General features: G+C 39.2%; 1 protein-coding gene and 1 long non-coding RNA gene across 5 annotated transcripts in view; one reads left to right on the top strand and one right to left on the bottom strand.

Annotated features, from left to right (window-relative positions):
- The window catches only part of NEGR1 (neuronal growth regulator 1), an 812,983-nt gene that overhangs the window by 586,517 nt on the left and 199,069 nt on the right, over positions 1-27,397 (top strand). The gene's annotated exons all lie outside the window — the stretch shown is intronic.
- Positions 5,576-27,397, bottom strand: part of LOC140637782 (uncharacterized) — a 35,966-nt gene continuing 14,144 nt past the window's right edge. The window contains exons 5-7 of one of the 3 annotated variants that reach the window (XR_012034817.1): positions 12,304-12,382; positions 10,588-10,682; positions 5,576-6,108 (exon numbers count right to left, since the gene is read on the bottom strand). This is a non-coding gene — a long non-coding RNA (uncharacterized lncRNA). Of the gene's footprint in view, positions 6,109-10,587; positions 10,683-11,592; positions 12,101-12,303; positions 12,383-26,068; positions 26,300-27,397 lie in introns of those variants that run through there. The other 2 variants (XR_012034818.1, XR_012034819.1) reach the window with 2 other exon arrangements.

Genomic DNA, 27,397 nt, shown 5'->3' with positions numbered 1-27,397 from the left:
ATTAATCATTCTTCATGAACATGCTTTTTAATGGCGAAATGGTATCTTATATAGATATACCACAATTTAAAATTAAGTTTTGTTGACAGGTTGTTTGCAATTTGGTAATATAATAATACTGTGATGATAATCCCTGCACGTTGCTCTTCGGTACATCTTTGCTTTTGTCCTTGGGTTAAATTCTTTGCATTGGAATTCTTGGGTTATAAGATATGCATTTTAAGCCTTCCGATATGTGTTGTCGAATTAGCCTTCTGAAAAGGCTGTACCAGTTTACAGTTACACACTCAGAAAGTGAAAGTTCTGTTTCTCTGCACATGCAACTAACAGTGTATGTTATCATTTCCTAATAATTTAAGATTTGTTTAGAAATATAACATCCAATTTTAATTTACATGGATGAAAAGCGAAATTGGACACTTTCCACGTGCTTCTTAGATATTTCTACACATATAAAAATAACTACAGAGAATGATAAAACTTAAAAAACCCTGGACAAGGAAAGGAATAATCAATTTCAGCCGAGAGGATCAGAGAAAGCATTTAGGTTGAGTCTAGAAAGCATCATTTGGAAAATCATTTGAAGTGTGGAACTGAATGGAAAAAATAAACTGAAGTGAAAGAAGAGTGTGGTGCCATCAAGAGAAGGTAATGGTGAAAACTGAACACGATGGCGGTCCATACTGAACAAGCCAGAGAAACCCAAGTTCGAGTTTTGGGAATGCAGCCCTGTGAGTAATCGACTGGAAGGGTTGTGGCCAGGGCACCATTACAGGCTCACAGAAAACAAACCAAAGGCAAGAGAAACAATTTCGGTGATTGAGTCATGGCTCTTCAGAGTTGGAAAGGACCTCTGGAGATGTTCCAGCTCAACGGTATAGTTTCCCCATGAAGAAACTGAGCAGTTACGTGTTTCGTCTGGGGTCTCATCTTGTTAAAAAAGTAAGACCCAGCACTCAGGCCTCCTAATTCCAAGTTTAATGCTGTCTGGACAATTTTCCAGGACTAAACCATCTTCAAACTGAGTCACCATGTCACGTGTGTTCCTTAAACGAGTCATTGAATCTCAGAAACTCACTTTCCTCATTGTTAAAGTGGGAAGGCAGGGTCCTCTTAGCATGAACATTGTTTGCTTTTATCATAATTATTGGATTTTGGCTCCTTGACACTCAAGTTCTTTATTTTCTAGGCCGTACTAATCTTTTTTTTTTTTTTTCCTCTTGGATTCCTTGCATATATATTTTTAGATAGCTGGATTCTTTTTCTTCTTCCCTGTGGTCAGGTAATTCAGAAACTCTTCTGGTTTTTGTTTTAAATTGAATTTTCTGAACAAAATTGTTTCTTGGCCAAGATGATTTATAAGGTATTTTAGCCCCCAAAGCATTATTTTAAGGAAGTTATAAACAACCGTGAATGGAGACAGTGCCAGTTGACTACATATTTTTCTGGCTCAAGAAAAACCAGTAGGATATATTGAATATTATTTTTCATTGGAATTGAAAGAGTTCTCCATTGCTTTCCCTCATATATATATTTTTTTCCTTCTTTCCTTCCTGCATATGCTTTTATGGATAATATTTGAAACAGCCATGACACAACAATTTGGTTTTCATGGAAATGTATCAGTGGCATGGCCACATGCACAGAGTACTAAGTGTAGATACTGTCACAAGCCAGGTTGTTTGATGTTTGTAGGTATGACATGACTGCCATAGATCACTTGTGTGGTTTTAATAAGGCTGAGGTCATACATTCAATTCCTGTTCTTTGGTTCTCTTTCACCCCTGGCTGCAAGTAGTAATATTAGTCGTAAAGATGAATAAAGGAAAAAGTGTGGAAGACTCAATATAAATCTATCTCTACCACAGGAAAACTAACAAATGAACAGAAGCTCACACATGGGTCATTGAATGGTCATTGGAGCTTGTCGGGGGAAGGAGGAAGGAAAAAGGAAAATAGATCATAGGTAGTTCATCTATTAGCACAGAATCAAAGTACTTAACTGTGTGACCTCAGATGTTTACTGGGAACTAGTGACTATTTCTTCACCAATTGTGTTATAAATAAGATTATGAGAAAGATGCATAGCTCTCTTTCCATACCAGGGAAGTGATGAGGCCATTGCAAATTCTGTGGGTTTAGTGGCATTTTGGCTGAATTTTTTTTTAAGATTTTATTTATTTATTCATGAGAGATACAGAGAGAGAAGCAGAGACACAGGGAGAGGGAGAAGCAGGCTCCCTGCAGGGAGCACGAAGTGGGACTTAAACCCAGGAATCCAGGATCACACTCTGAGCCAAAGGCAGGTGCTCAGCCACTGAGCCACCCAGGCATCCCTGGTCAAATTTTTGAAAGTCGTTTGTAAGTCTAGGCTAATGGACACCTGGGTTACAGAAGAACCACTGCATACAAGCACTTAGAAACCCTACAAAAGGGATCAAGTTTCAAACCCCGTTGGTTCCCAAAGACAGAAAATGTTGGGCAAAGAAACTGTTCTATGGCTTAGACTTGGGACTGCACAGAGCATAGGAAGAATGTGGGTGAATTAAGAGTCCTGAGAGTGTTTGGTATAATATAGAGCATTCTGTTCGTTTTACTTTTATTGGATAAAGAAGCTTATTCCTCTGCACATCTTTTTATTTATTTATTTATTTATTTATTTATTTATTTATTTATTTATGATTTTATTAGAGAGAGAGAGAGCAAGCACTAGCAGTGGGGTGGGGGGAGGGCAGAGGGAGAAGGAGAAGCAGACTCCCTGCTGAGAAGGGAGCCCGATGCAGAACTCAATCCCAGGACCCCGGGGTCAAGGCCTGAGCTGAAGGTAGACGCTCAACCCCTGAGCCACCCAGGTGCCCCCTCTGCATATCTTTTCAAGTAAAGCTAACTTAATGTGGCTAGAACCAACACATTCTAGATATTAAGATTATTTTCCTTAAAGTGAAATACCATGACCATAGCTAACTAGTTTCTTCACATAATCACTCATATTCTGTAGCTTTAATAATAATGAGTAGAAATATTAATATATGGAAGGGCAGTATATTCAGTTAGAAGCATCAATTCAAGAGTAGATAAGTTGTTCTGTTTTGGCCTCACTCACAACCTTTCGATATTTCTGTCGGGACGTCCCCAAAGATTTTTCTCAGCAATGCACCAGCACAACAGATCAGCTTTTCTCTGAGATTCAGATATTACCTCTGGTCAAGGACAAACAGACTCAGTTAAGCCTCACTTTGAAATAATATATGTATTTTTAAACATAAAGAGAGAAGCCATTTTTCAAATGCGTAGTGCCCATTAATTATACTATCATCCTGTGAACAGATTGCCTTGCTCTCTGGGACACATTCTAGCTTCACGGAGCCAGGATGAAACAATGTGTTAGGTCTGACCTAAAATCAATCTTTCTCTTAATCATCATCGTTCTATAGTTCTCAGGGAAAAAAAAAAAAAAATCAGTTAATTTCTTGATACTGCTGGCAGATTTTCCTAAGTAATGAGGGTTAAGGTCAATTATATTACTGTTAAATTTCTAGTATCTGATCCTCTTCCAGAAGAAATACTAAGCTAGTTCGGGGCCACCTACCAGTTTTTACCTTAGGAGACCACAGGGAAGAAAATGAAATGCTGCTGAAAAGATTAATTTACAGCATTCATATATATATGAATGAACTACTATATATATATATATATATATATATATATATATAGTATATATATGTGTGTATATATATATACACATATATAAATATACATAAATGGACTCATATATAGATATATATATAAATGGATTATATATGTATGTGTATGTAAATACACACAGATGGAAATGGCAAAGAATCCATCCTCTACGAAGACCAAAATATTCTGATGGTTAATTTTCACATCTGGTGGCAAAGCGCCAATACTATTTCCGTTTCTGTAAGGTAGTGGGAGCCGTAGAGGAGCAGAATAACATCCTGAGATGCAATTTTTCTTTCCTAAGGGTGCTACAATCCAAAAATACCTGCCTGGAGTTCATGACCTATGCAAGGCAAGGCAGCCAACCAGTGATTAAATATGGAACTTCCCAATCATCACTCAACCTCTCACCAGCCCAATACGTGTCTGCTGATTAACCCTGATTGAAATTTAATACCCATGTTTCCTATTCTACCTAACTTGTCAAAGAACTCGGACAGGGTGGAGATAGATATTAGCCTCTTACTTCCGGTAGATCCTTCAAGTGTCCAGAAACTTCAGGCGTAGTCATTTCCTCTGAAAGAAATTAAACCGTACCGTGGGCTTCAAAAATGGTTCTACTGAATATTTTACAAAGCATGAAAAGTCCTCAGGTAATGATTTATTTCGCTCATCTGTTACTTCATTATAAAAATAATTATTGAGAGACTGCTATTGTTTGCTGCTGTGGGAATGAGAAAAACCACCTACATCAAGAAGAGGCTGTCTTCCTAAAACTGTGTTATCTAAACAATACTTAACGTGTGATAAATAGTGCCATTACTTAGTGCTCGCGTTTTTTCTGCATACAAGGATTAGCTGTTTGAGGGTATGCTGCTGTCCCGAATATTCAGTATATTGAGTGTTGTGCTCAAAATATATCACGGTTTTATTTACCTAATATTCAACAAATACGCATTCGATGCATACTGTGTGCAGAGCACTCTAAAAGTGCCTGCCTTTTTCAAAGGTCAGAAAAATGCCTGGTTGCTCTAAAAATAACTCTGAACTGGAACATAATCTAAGATTCCTGCTAGAATTGGAAAAAAAAAAAAAACTGAAATGGCATGATCCAAAGGTGACTTATTACATGGGTTGGTTCCTAATTTGGGTTGGAGGGGTGAGGTGATTAGAGCATGTGTTAGTATAGCTTGTCAAGGTAGCAGCATTGCATGTGATGAAGAGTTGTATAAATGTATAAATGGCCTGAGAACAGCCGGTAAGAAAAACCAGCAGGAAAGTGACTAAAGATGGAAATCATGCGAGGGGGACAAAATAATTCTTTCTGGCAGACTTCAGAGACCTTCATTAACAATATATGAGCAGACACTAGTCTGGGAGAGTTATCAGAACAAGCCCCCGGGTCAAGACAACTGTGCTACAGAAAGTAACACGGGAAGATGGAGAAGGTCTTTTAATGCCAACAGTGAGGATGTTACCTCTTCTGGATGTGGTTAAGCATGGTGCTGCTTGTCTGGAAAACTAAGATTGGGACGCCTGGGCGGCTCAGCGGCTGAGCATCTGCCTTCTGCTCAGGTCATGACCCGGGGTCCTGGGATCGAGTCCCCCATGGGGCTCCCCATAGGGAGCCTGCTTCTACTTCGCCAGGCTCGGTGGCAAACACATTAATACCCTCCTGCTTAATCCTCGCCACGAAGGACACTATTTCCACTTAAAAATGGAGGCATGCGTTTTAAGTTCCTTCCCAAGATCTCAACACCGATTACCTTAATTTAACAACTATGTACGGACTGCTTGTCACGTGGCAGTCGCTGCCTTGGAGTCTTGAGCTACATGAGTAAATGAAACAGGAGCTGGCTTCGTGGCGCTTCCGCATTGGCAGAAGAAGACAGGTAATAATTGGCATGAAAAACGAAATTATGTATTAGGCTGCGATAGCGCAATGGAAAAAAGAAAAAGAAAAAGAAGTAGAGAAGGTAGCGAGAGATTGGGTGGGGGTCGGGGATTGTAATTTTGACAGAGTTCTAGGTGGAGTCCTCTTTGAGAAGGTGACCTTGAAGCAAGGACTTGAGGGAAGTGAAGAAATTGGCCAGGTGGTTATTTGGGGAAGAGCGTTCCAGCCTCAGGGAAAAACTGCTGAGGCCTACAGGTGGGACCAGTGTATCCTGAGAGGAGGGACATCAGAGGAAGCTCATCGGAGGCAGAGTCCCGCGGGTCAGGCTGGCGGGCCAGGGTAAGGGCCACGGTCTTCGTTTTGACTTGCGCTCCCAGTGGAAAGAGGAGCTCCCTTGGGCTGCTCGGATCCCTGCCATTTTCCACTGGATAGAAGAAGCTTTAAACTGGGCAAGAAAGAATACTCCATCACTTTGTGTTCCCTTCCTTGTGATGGTTTGAGGGTTTTCTGCAGTCAACGTAACGTATTTCCTGTAAGTAATGAAAACTGCCATCAGTTGTTTATTGTTCATCTAAATTTGATCTACTTTTTGCAAAATCCACAAGAAAAGCTAATTAATGATTTCTATCCACCGCTTCCAGTGCCAAATCCTATCAAATACCAGTCCTAAAGGCCTTTTATTTACCCCTGAATGAGTCTGGGTTGTTTCTGGGGTCTTATTGGATTTAGGGAAATTACAATATGTCTGAGCCAGAATTTGAAGAAGCTTGGAGTTTACAAATTGTAGCAACCACGCACACGCATAAGCGTTTGTATTTGGATCCAGATTGGAGGAGCGGCAGTTTTAAGGATGAGGATATCCTCTTCTCTCCAACGTACTCACTCTCTTCTCTATGGATCCTGCTTCCTAAGAGTTGAGTCTTGGAAACTTAAGAGGCGATACAAGAGGCTGATGTATTTCCTTCAGGGTAAGGTGAGCCCAGTACAGTTGAAAAGCAAATAAAATAGGCATCCAGTGCAACCCTTGCTACGTGACCTTGCAGTGTATTCCCAGTTCTAACCACCAGTTTCCAGTGGCCCATTCAGCGGGGGGCGATCCTACAGTCACTGTATCACCAATACCACCATCGTCACTCAGAAGGCATGTTCCCCGACACATAAAGGCTCTTCTGCTGAAAGGGTTGCATTAATGTCCTGCGGCCATTGTATTCGATAGACTTGTTGACAGGGCTCATCATGGGAAGAATGGAGGAGACTTCAGGTCAACTCAAGGAGAAGGCAAGGACAGATATCTGGGGGTAGGTGTCCTTTTGTATCGTCTCATATGACACTGAAGAAGAGGCTGCCTTCATCAGGCGTCCTGTTCCCCTGAAACAGAACAGCAGTTGTCTCCATTTGAAGAGACTGGCAGCACCAAATTCATGGTTTTACTCTTTATCTGGCCTTGTTCACTTCCCTTCTTTATTTCTAACCCTTCTTATTCACTCCTGAGTGTATTTAGCCTTGCCCAAAAGTCCCAGTGGGAGAAAATAATGAAAATAATAAAATAAAATAAAAATAAAATAAAATAAAATAATAAATAAAATAAATTAAATAAATTAAATTAAATTAAATACATAAAATAAAATATAAAATAAAATAAATATTTAAATAATTAAATAAAAATAATTAAATAAAATATAAAATAAGTCCCAATGATACTTATCAGCCTAATCTGAGGTTGAACAGCGACTATGCACCTGCCTGGGACTCCTGCAGCTACAGACTCTCAGAAAAAGAAATCCTGGAAGGGAAGAGGGGGAAACACATTTGACTTTTATGGGACAGATATTTAATAAATTGCCTACTGTAAGCTCTAATAAACATTTATAGATTTCCCACTGCATACTAAATAATGAAGCGAGAACACTGTATTTTATTAGTCCTAGTGAATAAATGAATGAACAAATTAAACGAAACAAAACTACGCTGCCCTAACTGATTTGTGATCTTACTCGTATTCTAAAAATATTTATACACAAATGACCTCCTTCCTTCTTATTCTTTCTTTCTCCCTTTTTTCCCCTCCCTCCCTCCCTTCCTTCCTTTCTCCCCCTCTCTCTTTCCTTCTCCATATTCACTCAATTACGCTTTACTCCTCTTTCTCTTAAAAAAGAAGTGGTCCACGTTATGACTTGTCTTTCCTCGGTGGTTTGGGCAGATCCCGGCCAGCCCGGTGCTCCCCGCCCGGCCTGCAGGGGGTTGGTCGTTCTGATCCTGTCTCTCACTTGTAGAGAGGCTAGAAGCTCTGCCAAATGATGTGAGGGTGACAAATGGGAGCTTGGACAAAGCTATCAGGTAAATGCATTAACTCGCCCTACTCCCTGAGGCCCCAAGCATATGGATCATTCCAAGGAAGAGCTTAGGGAACATAAATTAGTGAACCTTGCAGAGAAGTCCAAATGAGTGAATCTGGCGCTTCCTGTTCCAGTGAAATGTCATTCTTGTCACTTTTCAAGTAACCCCAGAACATCTGAACTATTCTTATCCCCACATTTCCACTCAGGCAGAGGCCCTGAGCTGCTGAAACAGAAGCTTTTCAGCATCGAAGGACGGCGTCAGGTCTGTGCTCAGTGGCATCTGTCGCACTTGCCTGATTATGCATGACTGCTTCTGCCTACTAATGTCATCCCCACTCTGCTCCTGGTACTTCCACCCCAAGTTCAAATGTGGGAAGGGAGTCCCCACCCCCCTCCCCCACATTCATGCTGTGACAGCCCCGAGAGTTAAGAAGCCACGAGAACGTGCTTCTCCCCAAAAGTTCTGTCTTCCCATTGGCCTCCTCCGGTTGCAAATAAAAGTCCTACAACGGGAAGACTAATTTAAAACAATGCACAGAAAACCCACCTATGGGGTCACCCGTCACGCTTTCACATGCACTTTGATGGGGAGGTGAAGGTTTGTGTGTGTGTGTGTGTGTGTGTTTTTTCCCATAAGCAAACGGTGGTTTATACGCTAATAGCCCTGCTTTGTAAGAACTTCATTCTTTTTTAATGTAGTTCATGAAGCTGTAGCTTCTCCACCTTTCATGGGTATTCAGCAACTGTCTCATTTTTCATGAGATACATATGTATATCAACTCTAACACACTGTCAGTGAACAGTGGTTTTCAATCAAACAGGCTGTCAGTAAAGCTGATTCACTAACAAGAAAGCTGTCAAGCTGTGACAGCTGCTGTCTTTGCTACCCAAACAATCTGTTCTGTGCTAATGGTGACTTGTGCACTCTCATTTATTATACAGTCGTAATGAGCAGTGTCCTCGGAAACACAATCTGAATTAGTGGATTTACATACTTTGTTGTGTGGGTTCTGCAAAATCAACACCAGAAGAATTAGCAGCTGGTTTTCCACAAAGACTTTGGAGGAGCTTTTTTTGTCTCAGAAGTTTTGGTGAATTGTCCAATGGGGAGGAGTCGCCCGGGATGCATCCCATATAAGTATCTGTTGAGTTTGTACCGTGTCTGGCATGCGTCAGTGTCAGAAATACAAAAAGAAGTGAGAATAATGGCTGTCATCACCCATGCTTTTCAATCTATTAATAAAGCGGGTATCTGGTCACTCCGGGTCAGACTAGTTGGACACTGTGTTGCAGAAGTTCCCAATTCTGGGTAAATACTAAATGGCTTCTTAACTTTTCAATCTGAGATTGAATACGTGAGCTCTTAGAGAGTCAGCTCTTGACATCCTTTTCTCTTCAGTTGATACTGAATTATTAATGAAGAACTTTATTTTTCAAGTGATTGTCTCCTTGGGAGCGATGTGGATTGGTGGGAATATTTAGTTCCAAAGACTTAAAATCTACCAACTGCTCATTATGTTCCATCACTTTTGCTAAGAGAAAGAGCTTACTATCATTAATAGGAGCCAGGGTATTTCGCTCATATTGTTTTCCTGGCTTGAATCACTAGGGGAGACTAGAGAAGAAGGTGAAGGGGAATAATTCAGTCTGACACCCTGAGACATTTTTTTCCCCCTCTGCAATGTACCTTTTGAAGCCAAGAGCATCGTTTTAGTTTCAAGGGGGCTCAATGTTCCAGGCAGATTAGTGGTCTGACTCCACAAGTCTCTGCAGAGCCAAATTTTGCATACCACACAGCTTTCTCTACAGCCAAGGTTTCTGCTTTCATTGTGATAGCAGCGTGGCCACAAATCATCCGAGAGAGAATCCCAAGTCGCATTGCAATCTCTTCCTGCACAAGGTAACCCATACTGTAAACTGTTGACCAGACCACAGTTTGTTCATGTTACAAATGTCACTTGCTCTCAGAGCGTAATAATAGATGCTACATAGTAGGCCCGTAATTGTGGTAACGAAACTATGACCTGTGAGGGCAGGTAATATGTAAAGAAAGCTGCCATGGACCATTCCAGAAAAAAAGCAGAGCTGTTCCGCCTTGACCCATGGATGTCTGTTTGCAAAAAGATGAGCCGTCATCCTTAGGACTGCAGTGAGGATAGATGTGTGCTGAAGACAAGTGACCTGATTTCTCTCCCGGGATAGGCTTAGTTGGCTGCACGTTCTCCTGTCCCCTTGCTCCATCCCTCTACGGATACATTATGAAGACACCACCGATGAAATGTGCCTTTGCATTCATGCTGCCTCTGGTACACAGGTGCGTGAGTGACACGTGCTCGTCGGGCCCACCCCGTATTAGTTGGCAGGTCACGGATGCCTGGAGCCCACACACAAGTGAGTAATGGTTGGTGACTCTGATTTTCCCCTTCACCAGCAGTGCAGTAATTGCTCTGAGTAGAGTTTATATTTATTTATTTTTTTAAGGATTTAAAATAAGAGCGTCCAAGGACTATGCCTCACCTTTCAACTTCCTACACACACTCACGCACATTCTTCTACCGAAGCACAGACCACCGTACACACCAACCCACACACGACCTGCAGCAGAGGCTGAGAAAATATTGACAAAATGTTTTCAGCAAGAGCAGCAAGAAAAGAAATAGGAATACGAACCTTTGTGATGAAAGGGGGCTTTGTTGAGCCAGTCCTTTGTGGCTGCGTGTTGAAGAATTGTGAAAATCCTCAGTAATTGCAACTCTTTCTTTCTGCTGATGAAAATCGTAAAGCATAAACTCACCTAGTTGGTGAAGCCCGTGATTGGGCATGGAGAGCTGCTCTATGCCCCGTCCTCCCCCCCCCCAAAGCGCACATATATTCATCTTCAAATATGCATTAGCATTCCATGCAAAGATGGTCTCTTTTTCTGTTTACTCACACAGTACTCTGAGCACAGGCATATATGGCAAAGAAAATGAACGTGCATTCCCTTTGACACCATGCTCCCCGCACACGAGAGGCTCCAGCTCTCCTGTGAAGATGTGAATGTGGAGTAGAGCTCATTTTAACTCCTAGTGTATTTTACTCCTTCCACCTGTAACAGGTGCAATGAAGATGAGGACCGCTGTTAAAAACTAGAAGTCATCTTTTCCCCCTCAGTATTTAGGCACTGTGGTATTATCTAGGAAAAGATTCTGAATATGGGGAACAAAGGGATTCGTAAAGGTTCCAGAAAATACTAACCGCTATGCCTGGAAACCTCTTGGGGAATGCCACAGTATGTTAATAATGGCTTTCTCTGAGAACATGAAGGGTTATAAAATGCAAAGGTTTAGCACCTGTAAGATGGTAGCCATTAAGGGTGTGACCTCAGACATCTTAGCTCTGTCTCAGGTGCAAAATAGAAATCATGATAAATGGTTATGGAATTGTGAAAGTTAAATGAGTTGGCATATGAAGAGGGCTTAGAATAATTCCCGGCTTGGAGTAAGTGCTCAGTCTATGCTAGTTCTGGTCATGGACCTTGTCTTTCATTGGGGTAGGATATAATTGACTAATTTTTAATTTTCTGTCCTCCTATGGGCTGGCTCGTCTGGGAAATTGTGAGAAGATGAAGAATGACTCTGTTCTTATCACCGTGTAACGTACATCCTACTCAGAGAATCAAACATCAAACAGAAATTCTTGTTTCTGAGTTCCTTTCTTGAGCCAGACGCTTGCTAAATGCTTTATTTTCATGATCTAATCTTCACAGCAGCTCTACAGTGAAGGTGTTATTCCCATTTTACCAATGAGTAAACAGGATTATGGAGGTTAGGGAAATTGCTCAAAGACTCATAAAGAATTTAAATCCATTCCAAAGCTGCATGATGTGGCCCCAAGTGCTCACAAAGGTCCCAAGTGATCCACAAGATGAGAACACGCGGGAGGGACGGAGGGAGGATGTCTTTCTGGAAGGATTTAGCTGGGCTTCAAAGAAGAAGTGGTATCTTCATTGAGATGAAAAGAATATTCTCTCATGATGAAATTAATTGAGCGGAGATAGCCATGTCCAGACTGCTTGTAGAATGATCTATGTTTATCTATGTAATGAAAATGTCTGAGTCCCACAGATCTGCATTTGAATCTAATTTGTCAGCTAAGTGAACTTAGGAAGGTTACTTAACCTCTCTAACTGCAGCTTTTTCATCTGTATGATAAAAATAAAAAGGCATCAGACAGTGTGGTTCTTAAGTAAGATAAAGCATTTAAGAACTTTGTTGTCTCCGACACATAGTTTATGCTTAATTTAGATTAATTACCATTATTAGTATTTGTCTGGGGTCTGTATGAGTGAGGAGAGATTGGATTTATGAGGCTTGGAGACAGTGACTTCTGCAAGTCTCTACCAACCTTATTATTCGGCGATTCCTCTTTTTTTTTTTTTCTCTTCCCTTCATCCTCGTCCTCTTCTTTATTTCTTCTCTTTCTCCTAGAGAAAAAAAAAAATATATATATATATATATAATGTTGATTGACTATATTGACACCAATGGGAGTGCTTCCCTTGTTTTAATTTCATCACAATTAGCATTACATAGAGTATGTGAAGTTTTATTGAGAGTTTTTTTATACGATTTCTATGGACAGTGAACATTTAGATTTTTCTTCTCTTCTTACTACCATGCTATCGATAGAAATCAGAATGCATAAAACCAAATTACATACTTAGAGATAGTCCTCACCCTGAAGTCCATCTCATTTAAAACAAGCACTCCTTTAATTTTATGTTAGGATATTTTATTTTTGGATGATCACGGATTGTTGAACATATAATCAAACAGTCGTATGGGAAAGGCCTAACTCTTTGAAATGAGCAGAATTTGTTCTATTAAATCTGTAAATACCCTAAAGTTCTGTGACATATAAATTACTTAACAAATATTTGTTTCCAAAAAACTTGGAGCTTGACACTATGTAGTACTGTGCCGGCGTATTGGTCAGTTTAGATATGCTCACGAGGGGGAGGCCATATCAAAGCAGGTCACATCAGTGGGATGTGTGAGATTTATCCAGTCTGTTACTAGCATCCCATGACTTCGGGGAATGTTGAAAAACCTTTGTTTTTTTCTCCTCTGTCATAAAAAGGGAGACCTAGAACAAATCTCGATTGGTACTCCTCATTCCGTGAGATAAATTACCTACTCCTGTTCCCCTACTCCTGTTCCCCATATAAATGCTTGTAAGGACCTGTATTCATGTCCCTGACCTCAAAGAATTGGGCTACTGTTATAGAAACAGGACCTTGGGTATATGATAAAAGATCACTAAAGAGCTCTAAGCACATGAATACTGTCCAACCTACTGACGAGTAGAACACGTATTTTACATTTGTGGCCCAAATCTCCATAACATTCAGTTAAAAAATAATTATTTTTGTAATTTTTTTAAAATGACAAACAATATGGTGGCCAATTCAAAATAGTGTAGGCATTCTATAAAATCAGATACAAATATATTGTGAATGTCTGGAAGGTATTTTTTGATGATGTCTCTCAGAAAACATTGAAATCTGATAGAATCTTAGGGAATCTTCTCTCAAAATAGAGAAGCTTGGCTTTTGATGACAATGATTTAGTGCTATTTCCTGTCAATCCATCATCCCAGGATAAGCCTAGTCTTAACAGTAATTCCAATCTCCCATAGATTCACTCCTCGCATGGAAGTCAATTTACCTTTGCCTTTCAAACAAACAAACAAAAAAATTTCTACCATTTTGATAATAAAAAATAAAAGATATAAAGAGAAAATGGTTTAATAAAGACTAGAAAGGTATGAAATATACATAAAAGAACTTCCAGATAATTAATTTCCCTGAAACCAATTAGAAATCGAAATGATTTTATGTCTCTTGAATTTTTTATTTCTTCTATTATTTAGTTTCTCTTTAGACAAAACCAAAAATAACCATTCTCAGAACTGACTATAATACACATTAAACAAAATATTTAGTTGTTTCCAGGTCTACCACAACGCTACCACTCCACGAATTTCTATTCAGAAAATATTTAAAGGGTATGAATAATTCATCTATATTTGTGTAATACAGATCATTATATGTACATGAGAAAGAGGAAGAGCACTTTTAAGATACCAGTTACTTCTTTTTTTAAATTGTATTTATTGACTTGAGAGAGAGAAAGAGAACACAAGCAGGGGGAGGGCAGAGGGACAAGCAGACACCCTGCTGAGCAGGGAGCCTGATGTGGGGCTCCATCCCACGACCCTGGGGTCATGACCTGAGCCAAAGTCAGATGCTTAACCAACCGAGCCACCCAGATGCCCCACTAATTACTTTTATCTGTGACTTGATTTGTCCCCAAGTGTTTGTTGGCTTTTTCTTTTTCTTTTTTTAAGGGATCCCTGGGTGGCGCAGTGGTTTGGCGCCTGCCTTTGGCCCAGGGCGCGATCCTGGAGACCCGGGATCGAGTCCCATGTCGGGCTCCCTGCATGGAGCCTGCTTCTCCCTCTGCCTGTGTCTCTGCCTCTCTCTCTCTCTCTGTGACTATCATAAACAAATAAAAATTAAAAAAAATAAAATCTTTATAAAAAAAAAACAAAACACATTTTCCACTTTTATACAATGTTATTTTTCCTGGGGCAAGAATGTAAAATATTTGTTAGCAACCAATATACTATTTGAGTCATAGAACTTACTCAATACGAAAGATTCATAAAGTGCAGTGTAACGAAGTAGGAGACACCAGTTTTTTTAAAAGTTGCCTCTCAATCCTGCAGTCTTAGGCCTTTCCATGGCATTAATTTGCACCTTTGACTCCAACATTCATCTCCCACGCCAGCCTTCTCTGGGCCCTAGACCTTTCTGCCCATCTCTTCATCTGTTAGTGATGCTTCATCCGTTAGTGACATTTCAAAAGCGTCTCAAACTTGGTGTGTTCCCAAACTGAACTTAGGTTCCCATGCGCCTTCTATCATCACCCATTTGCATTGTTTTCTTCTGTCACGATCATCCATCCAGTTGTGCTGGCCAAAGATCCAGGAGTAATTTTCAACATCCCCATCTTTCTCTCTCCTCGTACCCAATCTATTACTAACCCCGTCCGTTTTACCCTCTCAAATCGTGTTCTCAAATCCTTTCTCATCTTACATCTCTACCACTGGTAGGTAGTCTACTTCTATACCTTGACCTTGACCTTGATTACTATAATCCGTTCCCTACTCTTCTCTCCCATCTTCTCTGTCTCTCCTCCAATATTAGATTTACTCCACAGCCAAAATGATAACTTGTTTTATTTTTTTAAAGGGGTAACAGGAGAGGTGCTTGTTTTGTTTTTGAGCTAGAATAACTAATGCACGTCTCCCTTTTGTGAAGTCCTGACTGAGAGCAGTTGAAACCAGGTATCCTTTTCTCCCCTAAATCACTGTCTTTAGGCTTTCAGTACGCCATGTTCCTCCTTAAGATTTATTTGTACTGGCCCTACCATTTAATTAGCCTGGATTCCTCTTTTTTTTTTTTTTCCCTTCTTCTATTCACCCATTGCTCCTCCATTATGATTGAAACAAGTATTTTGTATCCTTCCATTTTTTTTCCTTAACTTCACGAGCAAACTCAATCAATCCCTTATTTCTGCCCAGGCCTTTTTAAAACTGACTTTTTAAAAGGCAGTATTGTTATTGAATTCTTTCTCTACCTCCATCTAAGAAGATAGAATATTCTCTTCATAATAAGGTTTCTGATTTCTTTTTATTCTTATGTATCAATGAAATCTAAGACTCTTCTCTGGATGAAGCAATGATTTGGATCTCAGCAATCCGAAGGCATTTCCTAAGCCTATTTTAATGATTAATATTTAATTAATAAGTCCAGACTCGAGACAGTAGTGGGAAATAACCCATAAGGACCTATGGACAAGCCTCGTGTTTCAGAGGTTAGCCCCTTCAGAGTTTCCTCTTTTAGTTCTGACATAAATTCAAAATGTAAAAGAGAAACAAAATTTGTGGCAGCTGAACTAGCAGTTTCTACCTATTTGGGAATTTAGGATCTCTGCAGTCAAGAGGATCTGGCCTTTCACCTTGCATACTTGGCTGAAAATCACATTAGAAGTATGAAAGATGCCACCTTATGAATGTGACCAGACTACTTGGGTTTGTTTGTTTGTTTTTGTTTTTTAAAGATTTTATGTATTGATTCATGAGAGACACACAGAGAGGCAGAGACACAAGCAGAGGGAGAAGCAGACAACCCAGAGGGAACCCGATGCGGGACTCGATCCCAGGACCCCAGGATCATGACCTGAGCCAAAGGCAGTTGCTCAACCACTGAGCCACCCAGGTGGCCCATGACCTGGCCATCTTTGCCAGTAGAGTTCAAAGTTAAGCCTCAGCAGGCTACACGTCGTAGCCAGCTTGGCTGGCGCCTGCCAAGGCCCCCTAGTGCTGCCTGTGTTTGCCATAGTTGGCCTGGCATATTGCTCCAGCACTTGGCTAAGGCCACCCACTGGGCCCACCTGTTCTTTGCTTAAATCCAATCACGGTCTGCCTGCTTACTCGGGCTACTCATGTTAAAAATGGCTCCACTATATGATATTTCTGCTTTCCCGTATCATAAAAGTCCTTCTCCTAGGACAAGTATCTAGGACAAAGGCCCACAAGCTGATTATGAATGTCCCATATGACCCACACCTAAGATCTAAGTCTGCATTTTTTGGTCAGAGCAGTTCAAAGACAATCACATAACTATTAAAAATTACCCACAGAGTTACCTGTAATTCCAGGTGCAAAATAACTTGGCCCTTCCAAAAACCTCTTTATCTGAATGCTTATATTGCTCCTTAAATCCATCTAGGATGTCTGTTCCTCAAGGATTCTAGCCCAATGCCCTGGATTGTAACACTCACAAAAAGTGAACTTATCTCCCACTTACAGACACAACTGGAAAATCATAGACCTCTCCACATGGGCTGCCTGCTTTTGGAAAACTCCTTCATGGAGTTACTGAGCAGAATATTTATGTCCTGCTGAGAAACAGCTACCCAAGGGTAAAGGGAGAGAAGCGTCAACCTGTAATAATCATTCCTCTTCTACACTTGAAAATTTCAGCTACTCTTTCTTCTTTGTGTAGGAGTGAGCATGTGGGTAGGAAAAAAACAAATATACTAAATCGAAATCCTTTGTATGAGAATGAATATTTCTTCCCAATTCCCAGTTGAGTTAATCCTTTCTCTTAGCACTTCCCATTCCTCTGGAAACTTCCATAGTTCAACCCTTGACTACTTTCCATTTTTCTTGAAACTTCCATAGTTCAGCCCTTGACTGCTAAACTGAACCGAGCCAGTTCCTACAATTTTAGACTCAAACTCCTCCAGTCCACCTTACCTGCAATATAATTACTCAAGATTCAACTAGCACCAAAGAAAAAGTGCCAGCAGTACACGTAATGGGCCTTTGAAATCACTCAGTAAAAGTTTGAAGCACAACCATCAGATCATTGACTGCCCAGGGACTTTAATATATATTTATTGAAGAGATGACAAAGCATTTCGATGGCATCCACCAGTGACAGGGAACCCCAGATATCAAGAAGCACTGAGTACATTAATGAGTAAGAGAACAGACACTATACAGTTTGGCACAAGCTCAATGTCAGTTATTTAAGATTTCAGAATTAAATCTTGTTAGAAATATTTTAAAAGAGGTTTGTAGTTATGCTTATTTCTTAACCAAATATCTTATTAATTAATTCATGAAATTAAATAGTCAGAGAATCTTGTCATGAAAACACTTACTGGGTTGATAGGAAGTTTCACCTGTCAGTTCATTATGTTCCCTTCCCCCGCAGGCACAGCCTACTAAACGAAAAATAATCTCGAAAGAGCTTTCCCATAAGTCAATAGGCTATACGGTAGGCAAGCTATAATTCACTCATCTATTCTCTCAGATTACAAAGATTTATTATGTGTAAGGCATAGTTCTAGCTACTAAGGCCATAACATAGTAAGCGATGTGCAATAAATACTCAATAAATATTTGCTATTTACAGAAAAAAAAAGATAACTAAGGAATAAATTCTGCCTTAGAGACTATAATGTACTAAAGGAGATAGTAGCATTACTTTTGAAATAATGACACCCTATATTACTACATAGTACGTATATTTTTCTGTATATAATCATATAACTTGCATAAAATAATACAATGACTTTTTATTAATAATACAGAAATTCAACAAAATCAATTAATATGTGTAAATAAGTGTCGTACAAGTCTATAGATGATTGTTTTCATAAAAGTAATTCAAAGAGTGAACTATTGATTCCAGTGCATGGTAAACAATAAGATAGTATATGAGATCATTATATCTATATCATAAGTGGTCAACTAATAGCAAATTAATGGTTTTTAATTTAAAAATAATTTTCTATTTTTTTTATTTTATTATTTTCAAAATCTATGCACATGTATACATATATACTTATATATGTATAAGTAAATGTATAAGTAAATTTAATTTTCATTAAATAAATGAAAATCTAATACATATATGCCTACATAATTATATATGTACATGCACACAAACCACATTTATCAGTGGATAAATTATACTGGAGGACTTTCAAGAAGATAAATATTAGCTACAGACATTGCTCTACGAAATAAATAATCACTTTTGGGGTCCCTGGGTGGCTCAGTGGTTGAGCGTCTGCCTTGGGCTCAGGTCGTGATCCCAGGGTCCTGGGATCAAGTCCCACATTGGGCTCCCAGCAGGGAACCTGCTTCTCCCTCTGCCTGTGTCTTGCCTCTCTCTCCGTGTCTCTCATGAATAAATAAATAAAATCTTCAAAAACTAAAAAAAAAAAAAAAAAAAAAAAATCACTTTGAATCAGGGTGGCAGTAACATTTGTGTGAGAGTGTTTCACATTTTTAAATTTTCAAATGCTCTTTATATGCCAGCTTTCCTTGTAGTCTTTCTTTATATACAACTTCCTCCTTGGATTGCAACAAGTCTTTGAGGTAGCATGTGTCATCCCTGTATACAGAGGAAGGAATTAAAGCTTTAAAATGTTATAATTACCCAGCATCCCTCAACTAGTAACTGGTAAAATCTAAGATCCTAAATGAATTCTTAACACAAAGCTCTTAACTGCTGCACTATATAAAGGAATTTTTCAGATAAAAACCTCCTCACTCATTCTTGTCTGATCTTTGTCTTTCCGATCCCCCTTTGTTCTTTGAAAGTAAATATTACCTGGGTTAGGAATAAGACCATCTAGAATCCAAAAATATAGACTTCATCTGACAAAGTGGTAATTTCATTCACATTCAAGTTTTTGTTATCTTTATTTCCCTCTAAGTGAATATGAATTTTTACAAGAAAACCTTATTACCATCCTAATTATCAATTAACATGTATTGATGGCCCACTTGAAACAGAGCCCTGTACTAAATTTTAAGGATGGAAAATAAATCTGGAGCTGCTGTGTTTTGATTTTTTTTTTCAATATGAACAATTTGGCAAAGAATTAACGTCTAAGACTTGTGGAAATACATTTTGCCAAATGGAAAAAAAATTCTTGTTGATGGTAGACAGTTGTTCTTAATGTTTACAAAATAGGAGAATCATTATTTTTTAAATGCATATCTTTACATTTAGGATATGCATAAGGTAACATTCCCTAGCTATTTGTACCCTAGCAGAAAGCATCTGATCATCTGACCTTGGGCTCCCTTGTTGAAATGTCTTAACAGGCCTAAAATCTTTTAAATAATTAAGAAAAATAATAATACTTTAACATTTTTAAATGAGCTTGTCTAGCTATGAAATAAGTTAAGAAAAATAAAATTTGATGAGAATTGGCAAAAAAGCAAAAACATGGGCACCGTTCTTTGTCATTTACAATTAATTCCACACAAATATTTGTTTAATCAGACAATGTGGTTAATCACCAAGGTGAAAATGAAAGTTACCAACACTAAATGCTGGTATAAAAGTTAATAAATTCAGTTCATAATCATTATGCACATGCTAGTTATAATAATTTACTGTCCATACCAAATCTTTATAAGCATTGTAATTAAATATAAAATGCTCATTAGAATTATAATGAGTAATTAGGGCAACATAACTAATATGCATGAAAGTCCCAAAGCTCATTAAAATGTTAAAAGACAAAACCTGCTCTACCTAGTGTTTTTGCATATTTTCTATAGCTAAATGAATGCTAGTAGAGTCTGTGCATTGTTTTACCATTTTTGGTTTTTATGAATTATGCATTTAAAATGCCCTGGAAACATTTGGTTCAGTTACCAAACGCAGACTTATTTCCATTTTGGACGGAGCTAACACCCAAACCACACATGCACGCACACACCCCACAAAATCACAATGAAATAGTTTTATTTAATGCCATTACTAAGCCACCTCATAGGATTACTTGAGCAAGAAAAACATAATAACTGTGATGGGCCATTATTTTATGGGATACATAGTGGGATGCACTGGAAGGAGCTTGAGATAATAGACTCAATGGGGAGCATTATCTTGACCAGTCTTTACACTTTTTACACTACAATCATACTCATCTCCCACTGTGAATTTCCATTTTAAAAAATAGTGAACTCAAATTCAGGCAGAAATGCTAAACTGAGCACTTAGCCAAGATGACAAAGAAGCAGCATATACTACAACTTCTAATATCGTTCTGAAATCCATCTGCCCTGTGTCTCTTATAAACAGTGTCCAGTATGCCCAGTATACACAGATCAACTTTCTAGTCTAAATTATAGTCCCCATTCATCTGCAGTTTCACTTTCGAGGGTTTCAGTAACCCATGGTCACCCATAGTCTGGAAGTACATGATCCTTCTTCTGACCTGTGATCAGAAGGTCTTAGTACCTTACACTAGATCACATTACTGACATTATTCACCTCACTTCATCTCATCACAGAGGCATTTATCATTAATAGGAAGAATAATGGTGGGTACGGTATGATAAGTTATTTTGAGAAAGACCATATTCATGTAACCTTTATTACAGTATTGTCATTACAGTTCTATTATTATTTATTATCATTAATGTTTTACTGTCTTTATTCTTAAACTTTATCACAGGTATGTAGAAATGGGGAAAAACATAGCCTACTTGGGGTTCCATCCCGTCCAAGATTTCAGGCATCCACTGGAGGTTGTGACATGTATGACCCATGGATAAGGAGGGATGGTACTCAGATCTTACAACTTATACAAGTGAATAAATTGTCTGGACTCATATATGTGTTTCACATTCAACTAATAACAAAGACTTGAGGTCAAAATAAATACTCATTTCCTTAGCAAGTATATCCATTTATTTGATCAAAATAGACCCCTTTATGTCTAGAATGTACAACTTCTTCAGAGAAATTTTTAGTGTCAGATTAAATTTTAGGTGAAATATGCCCAGAATTTTTTCTATTTCCATATCCCTACTCACTAAACATTAATTTATTAAAGAAATTCTTTAAGAAATGTACATTTTAGGAAATGCCATTGATACCAATATTTGGCCACGTAGTATGTATGCGTTTAAGCATCACTTACGTACTACGTGAACATAATAAGCCCATTAACACCGAATGTAACTCATTAAAATTTAACTATATTACACTGAAAAAGCCTAGAGTGTAAATTTTAGTAATATCATAGAATCACAGTATTCCATAGAGTTCATTCATTCATCACATTCATTTATTCAATGAACATTTTTGAAGTGTCTCATTTTCCTCCTATTAGGCTAGGCCTTGGAGAAACACAAAAGTTTATGACACTTTATTAGCCAGTTCCTAATTTCACTAGAGCCCTGAGCTTGTCTAGGAACCATTTTAATATATTCCTTGACCAATTGCAATGAGTGTGTTAATGAATAACAGAACAGACAAAAACTCAGAATAAATATTGAATCAGGGTGCAGGTGTCCCGGCGTTTCATTGCATCTGTATCTTTGACTCCTAACTCTGGGAAACGAACTAGGGGTGGTGGAAGGGGAGGTGGGCGGGGGGGTAGGGGTGACTGGGTGACGGTCACTGAGGTGGGCACCTGACGGGATGAGCACTGGGTGTTATTATATATGTTGACAAATTGAACACCAATAAAAAATAAATGTATTAAAAAAATATTGAGTCAGTGGATGACATATGACCATGGAAAAATCTCTCCCAATTCTCAAATGTGCCTCATTTTCAGCAGCTGAAGAAGTCAGGAGTCCTTCTCTGGTGGATCCTCCATATCCACCTTTCCGGGAGATCTAATAACGCCTTCCTGACATGCTGCCTTGCCACGGCACTTGGTTTGTGTAGTACTTGGCTATCCTTGTGGTTTCCACAGCAGCTCTGCTCTCTGCTGTAGACCTTCAGTCCGATATCCCTCACGTTAAATCACCCTGGAATCCACAATTCATTTCAGACCACTCTCTTTCCTTAGCAGAAGATGTAACAGACTTCCTTTCTCCAGGCAGACCCATGGAGCTCTCTTTAGCTTTGGTATGAAAGAGACTTGGAGCCTGAATGGCTTTGGAAAATTCTACCTATAAGTAATGGTCTGGATGATTCCTTGGCAGTATTATCTCCCATCCTCCCCTAAACGTAGGTGGAGTATTTCCCAGCCCCATTGATGACAGCCTTGACTATATGACTGCTTTGACTAATGGGCGTTACAGATACAAAAGAGAGTAAGACACATGAGGGAGAGATCGGTGTTGATGCTTGTCACTAAGTCATAGTGGTTGTTACACCGTATTACTGTGGCAATGGCTGAGTAGAACAGGGCATAAGCGTAAAGTTTATCTGTGATGGTTTCTGAATCACAGTATTTGGGGGGATGTGATAGAAACACTGCTTAGTTGAATTTTTTTCTACAACTCAGCTGCCCAGCTGTATTGTATTTAAGGGCTGAGTTATATAATGTTGCATGCGATACTGCATAACATGTAAAAATGAAGCACTAAAATTAACCACTTAATTTCAGACAATTTATTATAAATCATATTGAAGTACTCTAAGGAATACATTAAATTTACATATATAATATATAAATATAGCACATTTCTATATAAGCATATAAAACATATTTATTAAATATTAAACATATATATACACACACATAGTTATATATTAACCTAATTCAGTATGAAAGGATGAAAAACCACAAGGTATTATTATATAGTAAAACTTACCAAAAACACTAAGGTGATATATTTGGACACATTGCACTGTTCATTTTACAGGCACACAATATTAGAGGTATTTTTAAAAGATCCTATTTATTTATTTGAGAGAGAGTAAGAGAGAACATGAGCAGTGGGGAGAGAGAGAGAAGCAGGCTCCCTGCTGAGTAGGGAGCCCGATGTGGGGCTCGATCCCAAGACCCCAGGATCGTGACCTGAGCCGAAGGCAGACCCTCAACCAACTGAGCCACCCAGGTATGCCCCAAATTAGAGATTTTAAACATAGAAATGATAACGGTACAGAAACTTTCTACTCAGCAAAGAGAAATGACAGTAGGACACCTGCCTTGGCTTACATCAAGATAGACCATATTTTTGTAACAGAGAATTGAACAGTCGTTGTAGTTTTTACTCATCCCATAGTGATAATACAACTTTTTTTTTTTTTGTATCGAGTACCTACCATGTGCCAGCCACTAGTCTAGGATACATCGTTGAACGAAACAAGACTGTTTCCTCATGGACTGTACCCTCCAGGGGGGAAAAAGAGACGCTCAGCAAGTGGAGAAGTCCATATATACTACGTCAGAGGGACATTGTCGGTACAGAGCCCAGTGAGGGTGGTTAAGAAGGAAGGGGTTGGAGGGTGAGGGGATGGTAGAGCTACTTTATACAGAGGGACTGGGAGGCCCTCTTCAATGTGGGGGAATTGGAGGCGAGGAGGATGCAAGCACAAAATGGAGATTGTCTGAAGGGTGAGGATTTCAGACCGGGAGTACCAAGTAATAAGAACCTAAAGCAGAGACATTGGTAAATGTTCATGACCATCAGGGGGTTCAGCGTGGCCCGAGAAGACCAGGCAAGACAGGGAGCGCACAGAAATGTGGTCAGAGAGAAGGCGGGAGGATCAGATCGTGTAGGGTTTTGGGGACCACTGTCCTGAACTTGACTTGTATTCTGGATGGACGTGGACGCCGGGGCGCGGTTGTGTGTGGGAGTGGGAATGAGGACTTGGCGGGTGGTAGCAGAAACACGCCGGCTGCCCCACGGAGAATGGCCAGCACGGGGGGCAAGGGCACAAGCGGGGGCCACTGGAGAAGCCTCCGGTGTCTCCAGCCAGGGGGAGTGTTGGCTCGCACCTGCAGGACAGCTATGGGGTGGTGAGGAGTGATAAGATGCATTTTAAAGGCAGAATTTACAAGATTTCAGTCTCTCGAGACTTGGAAATGTTTCGTAATGACATTGATGAAACGGCAATAGCAACTGTTCATCAAATGCACAGATAAGCTTTGCAGGATGAGAGCAATAAATAGTGAGAAATCCAGCGATTTTGACATAAGAGGCAGTAAATAAGATTGAGATTATAAGGAGGGTATCAGCTGCATTTTAGGCATATATATATTTCTGAGAAGAGGAAAGAGCCTAAACATTTTCTCTAATAATTTATTTATGTGCTACTCTGGCTGACATGGAAGTTCTTATTTGTCAGTCAGACTTTCCCTTTCCTGACACACCCTTCAGTTGTCAAATTACTTTTGCTGTTAGGCAGAGTTTTCTCATACCACGTTTTATTTAATCATTTTAGGAAGGATGACATTTTTTTCCCCTTGTTAAACATTCTCAGTTTCAAAAACATCCATACTGTTGTTCCTGAAAATTACAGTTTTTCCTGCCATCCTCCTCCCATATCTTCTTATTTCTCTAAGATGTATTATTTGTAGGTAAATGTCTCTCCTACTTTATGTCTTCTTATTCTTCTGCTCTTAGGTACTCCTTACCGTGTTTGTTCTGATCTAGCCTCCTTTCTCCGTAAGTAGAAGTGGCTGAGACTGTGTTTTTCAGATGGGAAGAAAAATTACCTCTCAATTCTACAACGAGGATCACTTCCTGCTCTGTCGTTTTTCTCCTTGTTCATCAGTTCAGAGCAAGTCGATGGGTAAAGCACATCTGCTTCACAGTCATGACCCCCGTTGCTTTACTCGTTGAACCATACCGAAATTCTAGAACGGTACAAACTCCAGGATGCGGGCCTGAGCACACAGCTGATTACCACTTCAAAATAGATGGAGAAGTGGAAGTGGTTCACTTTCGTGTTCATTTCCTTACTAGGGAATCTAGGCATATAGTTTTGAAAATGTCATTCGCTTAACACACTCCCCGTAGTCTTGCTAGACTTCCAACATTCACCCTCATGCATTTGAGGGCATCAGGCAAGAAGAAATGGGTAGTTTACAACTAGATTTCTCTAATACAACGTTTGTCCCTTAATTTCCCTTTTTTCCTTTTTTTTCTAGCTACTCAGAGCCTTTCTTTTCTCTTCCTCCAAGACAGTGTGTTTGGAAAGTAATCCTTTGGAATACATTAGCAATATGAATTATTCATTTTTCAGAACTAAATAATTTTAATAACTGAATTCTAATCAACTTTTTTAATGTGCTATTTTAAGATTATTGAAGGCTACAGAAACAAGAAGAAATAATAAACCATTTAGTCAACTAAGAAATAGAATCCAGTGATTATTCTGCAGAGGGCAGAAGTCATACCAGCCCAAGACTCCCTGGTGCCTTCAGGTTCACTAGTAGGTTTTTGGAGGAAGCTGGCCCTGAAATCAGAAGGAGACTTGATCTGTTGAGAATTAGCCTGAGGAAACCCTCCACCCGTGTTTTCCCCACCGATTACCAAGTACAGCCTTTGGTGTCATTTTTTACATTGATTGGCTGCAAAAACCATAAATTTATATATGTCTAGTTTATTTCTATTCTGACAGATTGATTCTGATCTTTGAAAATGTACCATGACTTAAGACATACCAATAAACACAATAGAAGCTTAAGTAACGTATCTTGACTGATTCATCGAACAAGAAGGTTTTCCCCATGAGAAAAATTCCCAGGAATATTTTCATGTTTTATAAGTAATCTAAAGACAGCATCCGAATGCTTCTAATCTTTATTTTGGAAGGATTCAGTAAGACATGATCTTTATATCAGGAAGTTCATAATAGCTTCAACATGAAAAGAATGCATGTGCACATTTAGGGACTCCGAAAGTTTGTGCTGATGGACAACTTGTGTTGCAAGATCACACGTGCTGAGAATAGAGATGCCTTCGGAGAGTCCCAGCTTCAAAATTCTCGCAAACTGGTCCACTGTATCCAAATCAATCACATTCAGCTATAATTTCAGCATGACTGACAACAGAGAAGAGATCAAATCATGAATAAAGTCTAAAGAAAGAAAGTTTGGTGAACAGCTAGGAAAACAGTGAACCATTTAATTCCTATTGATACAGCTGGTGGCCCAATAAATCTCAGACATATTTTACAGTGGATGCATCACTGAAGTGAGCATTGCTGACTATAAGGGGACAGCTACTGCAGGCTGTGATTTCAGTGCTGCTGACCCTTGCCCAAAGCACGCTATGAATGAGTTATGCCGAAGCACCAACAGACTCCTCATTAGACAACCCTTTCTCGCCTTATTGTTCTTTTATCTACTTCTTCATGAGTCACAGGCCACCCAACCATCCATCCTTCAAGGCCTCTTGCAGATGTGTGCTCACAATCAACACAATATCAGAGCATTCACACCACCATATAAATGACTAATGCAACCTTAAATATAGTTAACCTCCTTGAAAGCGTGAAATACTCTAATAGCATTAAGCCATGACTTTAGGAAAAGAATCCCTTATTTTGTACTTTTAAACAATGCACAGATTGTTCTTTGCCTGTCTAGGGGGCCAGTGCAAGCGCCTTCACCAATGCCCCTAAGATCAGACTTCATCTGTAGCTGTATGTCTTAGCTCTGGAATTTTGTTTACAAAATACTTTGCTTTTTATGCACCTGTGCAAATGCAAGGGAGTCAGAGATCACAGTTTAGTCAACTAGGATGGATATCGAGCCTTTAATGAAACCACTGAAGTCAATTTCGTGTGAAATTCATGCGAATTTAATGTGAAATTCCACTTTTCATTGTCTTTCATATGAAAGACAAAATGATCTCATCATAAGCTTAACTGAATCGATACATTGATCTTTTATATGCCCTAACACATAATGTATGTCCACAATTGCATATTTTTCTAGAAGGAACTCATTTGATGTTTTAGCACATTATCGAACCTAAGCCTCTTACTTGTTGATCGTTGAGAAATTAAGATGAGATCTACCACAAATGTCCTTTTTGGTTAACTGCAATTAAAAAGCAGGGTATGGATGGATTTCTGGGAGAGTAAAAGTTATACTGATATAGCTTTTAATTACATTAATCAGTCACTTGCTTACAA

This window comes from Canis lupus, chromosome 8, assembly GCF_048164855.1.
Source record: "Canis lupus baileyi chromosome 8, mCanLup2.hap1, whole genome shotgun sequence".
NCBI lineage: Eukaryota > Metazoa > Chordata > Mammalia > Carnivora > Canidae > Canis > Canis lupus.
This window is presented reverse-complemented; position numbering and strand designations above follow the sequence as displayed.